General features: G+C 34.4%; 1 pseudogene; it reads left to right on the top strand.

Annotated features, from left to right (window-relative positions):
* The first annotated feature begins 4,891 nt into the window (after window positions 1-4,891).
* Window positions 4,892-5,427, top strand: LOC132693009 (bis(5'-adenosyl)-triphosphatase-like; annotated as a pseudogene).
* The last annotated feature ends 2,561 nt before the right edge of the window (window positions 5,428-7,988 follow it).

The raw sequence follows: 7,988 nt of genomic DNA, 5'->3' as shown, positions 1-7,988 counted from the left end.
CCCCACATCAGGCTCTGCACTGATGGCATAGAGCCTGCTTGGGATTCTCTCTCCTCTCTCTGCCCTTCCCTTGCTCATGCTCTCTCCCTGAAAATAAATCAATAAAATTAAAAAAAAAGAAATTGTTTGATTTTAATTATTAGGTATTAGTAAGCAATAGCTGAAATAAGATTAAGTTTCATGTGCCATTAAGTTCACCTTTGGCATCACAAGCGTGATCAGAGTTCTATTATTTCTATATATTCTTTCTGGACTAATCTACATGCTTGCAGTAGTTACTTATTCCATGATGGCTACGATAATAGCACCTGTGGATGGTGGATTAAAACATTTTTTCAAAGGTGAGAAATTGCCATGGAATTACATTCTCTCTTGGACAATATATCTTTGCATAAACAAGACTACTGAAAGTAGGAGAAAATCCAAGGAAATACAGCATAGAAATAGTAACCAGAATTTTATATGCCTTCTCTCCCTCCTATTACTTTTTATTTTCATTTTTCATAAACATTGCATTATCTTGATATTAACTCTTGCACAAAATGAATGGTGTGTGTGTGTGTGTGTGTGTGTGTGTGTGTAGTCATGGTTGTAATTTAAGAGTCTTTTGGGTAAAGGAATCACTGAACTGTAAAATATAAGTGACCCAGATTACTGCAGGGAGTCTTGCCTGCTGCTATTAACCCTTACCTCTGTAAAGTAAACCTGTGAGCAAAGAAAGATTCTCACAGCATGCTGTGACCAACATCAATGGGAGCAGAAAAGAATTATAAATAGATGTAGTAGGTAAAATGAAGACAAAAATCTGGATCAGGAAGCCTGAACACGAAATATCAAATACTTAATTTTACTTACATAATAATTGACATCAAGTTTTAGCTTCACCTTTCAAATTTAGTTGATTCCTGAGTATGGAGAATAATCATTCATCTATACAGTAATAAGGATCATAATAAAAAAGCGATTTTAGATATTGTAAACATAAACTCATGGGATTAAATATGATCATTTAATGGGGATTGATCTATAGTGAAATAGTATTATTAAGAAAATACTTGATCATAGTCTATATGCATTTACATTTACATTGTCCTATAAACCCCATCATTTTTTAAATAATACAGGAGGGAAATCCTTCCATGACCATTACAGTCCAAATATTCAAGTTAGATTTAATTCCTTGCTTGTTCTCTGACATTATATGTGCTTCTTTTACATTTTTGAGAATTAATTTAAATCCCATCAACATATAAAATTCCCTTTGTATTTAAAACAATATTAAACAAGACATATATTTTTATTTGATTAATCTTCTAAAAAAGAATAAAACTTACAGTCATAATTATAGAATTTTTCTGAGTGTCAGGGACTCTGAGAAAGGAAGTCAACCTTTCTGCAAAGGCCACTGAACCAATTTATAAGTGATCAGCCATCCAAGAAATCTGAAAGTTCTGGTTTTATTTATTCACTGAAAGGAGACAGAGCTTCCCATATTTATTTCACATTCTTAAGACATGACAAGAAATTCCTTTTTCTTAATGTGACTAAAACTGCGAACTTCCAAGTTGATATACCAGTAATGCTAGTCTTCCTCTATATTACCCGTTCAAAGTTTCAATACTTTTATTCAGTCTAATAATGCCTGAAAGCAATGGAATCAACATAATCATAGAAGTGGTTTCTATAGTAACTTTTATCCTGATGATAGTTCACGTTTTTAATGACCTTTATACCAGCTTGTTAAGATGAACAGAAAAATTGTATATCATCGTAATATAGTTGGGCTTGCAAATCCTCAAGGATTATCTTTTAGAATGTCCTTAACTTACAGATGTGTAAACATGGGGCTGCAGATGGTTTAGCAACTCAAAGAAGGTCTTAGAACGATTGCCATGTTAAGACTAGTGTCAAAGACTGACTTTCAATCATTCAACCAGTATCCATTATTATTTCAGAATCCACCTTAAATAATAACAGAATTTTAGAATTGGTTATTGCATTCACGATGTTGTGCAACCATCACTGCTATTTGTTTCCGAACATTTTTATCACACTAAGTAGAAATTCAGTATGTATTAAGCAATAACTCATCATTCCTGCCTCCTCTAGTCCCTTAATCTATCCTGCCTCTATGAGTTTGTTTATTCTAGATATCTCGTATAAGTGAAAACATACCATATTTGTCCTTTTCTATATAGTTTATTTAATTTAACATAGTGTTTTCAGGTCCACCCATATTGTAGGGTGTATCAGAAAAGAACTTCATTTCTTTTACGGCTGAATAATATTCCAGTGTGAGTGTGAGTGGAGTGTGTGTGTGTGTGTGTGTGTGTGTGTGTGTGTATGTACATTTGTTTATGTATTCATCAGTTGACGTACACGTTTCTACCTTCTTTATAAGTACCTATTTAAATCCCTGTTAGTTTTTTTTGTGTGTATATATACCTGAAAGTCAAATGGCTCATCATATGGTAACTTCATGCTTTACGTTTTGAGGTACCATCAGACTGTTTTCCACAGTGGCTACACAATCTTATGTTACCACCAACAATGCACCAGGTTCTAATTTCTTCACATCCTTGCCAATACTTTTGTTTTCCATCTTACTTAGTTGTCAATATTGCAGACATCCTAGTAGATATGAAGTGGAATCTCACTAATTTGAATTCCCATATTGAGCATCTTGTTGAGCATCTTTTCAGGTATTATTGGTCAGTTGTATATATACTTCGGAGAACTATCTATTCAAATCCTTTGCCTGTTTTTAACTGGGTTCTCTTTTTGGCATTGAATTGCTCTTTATGTATTCTGGATACTAAATCCTTATCAGATATTTATGATTTATAAATATTTTCTCTAGTACTGTAGGTTGTGTTTTGATTATAGTTTTAATGTTTTTATAAAGTAATTCATGTGAGATTTTTTATTTAAAAATAACATATTGTAAAAAACTAGCAAAGTAACACTAAAATTTATTAAATGAGTTAATGTAAGTTTTAGAATTACTAATGGGAGCACATGCCGTATTTGAAAATTCTTCCTGGATCTCCTTCTGTTAGAAAGAGACTATTCTAGGGCACCTGGGTGGCTCGGTCGGTTAAGTCTCCAACTTCAGCTCAAGTCATGATCTCCCAGTTTGGTTGGTAAGTTTGAACCTTGCACTGGGCTCTTTGCTGACAGCTCAGAGCCTAGAGCCTGCTTCAGATTCTGTGTTTCCCTCCCTCTGCCCCTCCTCTGCTCATACTCTATGTCTCTCTGTCTCTCAAAAATAAATAAACATTTTTAAAAATCTTAAAAAAGACTATTCTTATTTGCCTGAGATATATTCATATTCAATCATTCCAATAAATGTTATGAGTCATGTTAATCAGCTGTTATTTATGGAAATTCTTCTTAAAGAGATGCTCAATAAGTATACAAATCATGAAAAATTCTTGCACAGGTTTTTAGCAAACTATAAATAAAAGTTACCTTCCTTAATATTATGATTAATATATTAGAAAACTATCACAAAAATATTATGTCACACACACAACATTATGCTAAACTTGAGAAATATTACTGCCTGTTAAATACAGAAGAAGATAACATGACCATTGGTCACTTGATGGTCAACATTTAGCAGAACATACTAAGCAAAACTTGAAGGGTAAAAATATAATATAAATTACTAAGAAGATAATGTTATGCATAAGGACTCCCAGATGAAAAAGTTTGCACAGAAAAGTACCTACCTTCAAAAATTCAGATGGCCATTTCACCATTAGAGCCATTTTGGTGACAAAAACAAAACAAAATAAAACCTTACGATACATATACGCTGACATTATCCAAGTATGTCTTAGGTGGTTTTTCTCTGTTTAAGTTTTTAAAGCAGAAGTTCTCAAGGTCAGAAAATATTCTTGTTTAGTTTTAAGAGTTCATCGATTTAATATGTCCAAGAATAAAACATAATTAAATATTTGCATAATAAGAGTAAGTATTCTTTTCAGAGCATTCTGATGATTTAAATATTTTTGCATTGATCTAAATACTCCTTTGTGATTACATAGAGTAAATATATTCTATCCAAAAGTGCACCCTGTGCCATGAATATATTTGCTAATCTAGAAAAACAGAAAATATTTTCAGTAGAAATGACATTCTATAATAGGTTAGTTTCCTGAAAACTTTGGGAACAAAGAGAATTTTAAAACAATATTGATAAAACTGACCCAATAGTACAATGAATAAATTACTATCATCTCTGTTGTACAGGTGGCTAATCTGTGAGTTTAAGAGGTTAATAATTTGTCAAAATATAAATGGAAACAAGCCTGATTCTCCACACAGTCAGTGCTTCCATCAATTCCATTGTTTTTGCAACAATTAAGGACAGAAAACAGGTTTTGAGAGATTATAATAAGAGCCTGTTGATGATTTCTTGTGCTGGAATAAAAAGAGACAGAGGTAGATATGTTAGATGCTGGATAGATAGATAGATAGATAGATAGATAGATAGATAACAGATAATTCATTGTGTGTGTGCTTCAAGCCACAGTTACTGGACTCAGTGTCTTAAACAGAATATTACTAGGTAATTTGGGTTTTTTTGAAAGTAAACTTGAATAAGATATTTAAGAAAAGATAAAAGTATACATCACCACTAAGTGGGTTTATTCCAAGTATGTAAAACTGTTGCAATGTTCAGAAAAATTAGTATAATCGATCGGATCATCAGGCTAAAAAAAAAATCACACCCTCAAATGAATAAAATCAGAAAAAAAAAAAGACAAAATCTAACATCCCCTTTCATGATGATGGAAAAAAATGGAAAAAGAACAAAGACAACAAAAAAACCTCTCAGCAAACTCAAAATAGAGGGGAACTTCCACACCTCAAGTGTGAGGAAATGGCATTCAGATTCACCAAGTCTTCCATGGTGTTTCTCAAAGCAGGACTGTCCTTTTCATTCATGAACAAGAAACATAGAGTGCCAAGACCTGTCCTTGTGTGTCCTTTTCAGCCAGTGGAGCTTTTTTGAAATCTGGGTCCTGATGAAGTGCCCAAATTGTCTCAAGCAACCCAAAGAGTCAGGATGGTGGTGGGGAAGCATTCCAGAGGACTTGTCTCACCTATTCCATAAAGGATGGCCCCAAAGCAAGATGGACCAAAAAGCACGTTCCCATCCACTGTCTTCTCGGAAAGGCTAGAGATTTTCATGGAAACGATGGCTTCTATGATGGGGTCCAGCACCATGATGAAGAGGAGGAAAACTCATCAAATTTGTGGAGACCAGAGGAGGAAATGGTGGCAGAGGCTGCTGCACTGTGGTTTGCTTTCAGTGGGGCCGGCAGGTCAGTGACTCCAACAAATCCCAAGGCAGAAAGAAAAGGCTCTCATTCTCTAAGACTCTGCAGCTTTGGAAATGCTAAGCAGACTTTATGACAACCTACAACTCAGCAACCAATTGTGAAGCATTTGACTACACTTGTGGAAGGCATGGTGATTATGTTTCTATCCAGATGGCTGACAGGCTAACCTGAAAACAAAGGCGTAGACAGCCCTTTTACACTTCCTTGGTTACACGCTTCCAATAAAACTTTTTCTAAATTGCCCCTTGGCCTGCATGGAAATAAAATGGTGGTTAAAATATAGTTTGTTTTTTTTTTTTAATTTTTGTCAAAAAATTTTGATAAATAACATGTACAAAAACCCTATATCATACTTAATGGTGAGAAACTAGATGCCTTCCCCTAAGATTGGGAAACAAATCGACGGTCCCTCTCATCACTTTTATTCAACACCATACTGGAAGTCCTAGCTGATGGAAAAAGTTAAGAAAAGAAAAGACACACATGCTGTGAAGGAGGAAATAAAACTCTCCCTATTAACAGATGATATGATAGTTTGTGTTGAAATCTGTAAGAATCAATATAAAAATTCCTGGTACTACTGAATGTAGCAAGCTAGCAGCATACAAGGTTAATTTGAAAAGCCAATTGTTTTCCTTTGTACTAGCAATAAATAAATTTAATTTGAAATTTAAAATACAACATTATGCACAAAAATTAGATGACGTAAGTGAAAAACTTCCTAAGTATGTACAAGGACTATATGAGGAAAACTACAAGACTTTGATGACAGAAGTCAAAGGTCTCACTAAATAGAGGGATATTGTATGATCATGAATAAAAAATTCAGTATTGTTAAGGTGTTAGTTCTTCCAAACTTGATCTATAGAGTCTACACAATCCTATACAAAATCCTAGCAAGTTATTTTGTAGATATCAACAAACTGATTCTAAGATTTATATAAAAAGACCCAACAATATTTAACACAATGCTGGAAAAGAAGAAAAAAGTCAGAGGATTGACATTACCAAGCTTCAAAGCTACCGTAACCAGCACAATGTGGTATTGAGGAAGAATAGACAGATCAATGAAATAAAATAGAAAGCGCAGAAATAGACCCACACAAATATAGTCAACTGATCTTTGATAAAAGAGCAAAGGCAAATCAATGGGGAAGTCTTTTCAGCCTATGACACTGGAGCAGTTGGATATCTACATGCAAAAAAATAATAATAATCTATATACAGACTTTACATATTTCATAAAAAGTACCTCAAAATGAATCACAGATCTAAAATGTAAAATGCAAAACTACAAAACTCTTAGGAGATGATAAGTGAAAATCTGACTTTAGATGTGACAATAACTTTCCAGATAACAACATTAAAAGCATCATCCATGAGTGGAATAAATGATAAGTTGGACTTCATTAAAACAAAAACTTCTGCTCTGCGAAAGACACCGTGAAAAGCATTAAGACATAAGAGACTAATAGGAGAAAACAAATATCAGATAAAAGACAGTTATCCACAATATATAATGGACACTTAAAACTCAACAATAAGGAATCAAAAAAATCCAGTTAAAACTGGGCAAGAGATCTGGACAGAAACCTCAGAGAAGATGTACAAATAGCAACTAAGCATAGGAAAAGAAGCTCAGTATCCTATGTCATCAGGGAATTGCAAATGCAAACCACAATGATTACATCACTACACACTTAGAGTGGATAAAATCCAAAAAACAAGCAACACCAAATGCTGACAAGAATGTGGAACAGCAGGAAATCGCATTCATTGCTGGTGGAATGTAAACAGTACAGTGACTTTGGAAGAGAGTTTGGTAGTTTCTTACAAAGCTAAATAGTCTTGTCAGATGATTTCATAATCATGTGCCAGTTTAGGTGACAATTTGTAGCACATTACTAAGTGAAAGAAAACAGTCTTTAAAGACTACATACTGTACAATGCCAAGTATATGCCATTCGGGAAGAGCAAAACTATAGGAGTAAAAGATAAGTAGTTGGCAATTCGGGGTTTGGGGAGAGGATGAATCATCTATATGGTAATGGATTAGAGTTGGGACATCAGTAAGAACTCATTTTTCACTTGATGTAATTGTAGATGGCTATATAAAGAGCTAGTATTTACAGATATCTGTATATATACAAAGTTTAGTCTATACTAACTATAACTATGTAAATATAACTGACTATATTTTCAAAATGACACTCCAGTAGCAATGAACAAGCCTAATGCCCAGATCTTGATTTTTTTTTTTTTTAATGTTTATTTTCGAGAGAGAGACAGCGCAAGTAGGGGGGGAGCAGAGAGAGAGGGAGACACAGAATCCGAAGCAGGCTCCAGGCTCTGAGCTATCAGCATAGAGCCTGATGTGGGGCTCGAACTCATGAACTGCGAGATCATGACCTGAGCTGAAGTCAGATGCTCAACCAACTGAGCCACCCAGGTGCCCCACCAGATCTTGATTTTTAATACCATTAGCTAATAAAAAGAATGAAGGCTCTGTGGAGAAACGCTAATGTTAGGACTGGGGTAGGAAATACACAGGATAAGCCTTGAACATGTTGTCGTGCCAGAAAGTAAGGAAGTGCTCAAAACACACCCACATCCACATACCCCACACCCCGCCTC

This window comes from Panthera onca, chromosome B1, assembly GCF_046562875.1.
Source record: "Panthera onca isolate mPanOnc1 chromosome B1, mPanOnc1 haplotype 2, whole genome shotgun sequence".
Taxonomy (NCBI): Eukaryota; Metazoa; Chordata; class Mammalia; order Carnivora; family Felidae; genus Panthera; species Panthera onca.
The sequence above is the reverse complement of the archived record's forward strand: the minus strand, read 5'-3'. Positions and strand labels throughout refer to the sequence as shown.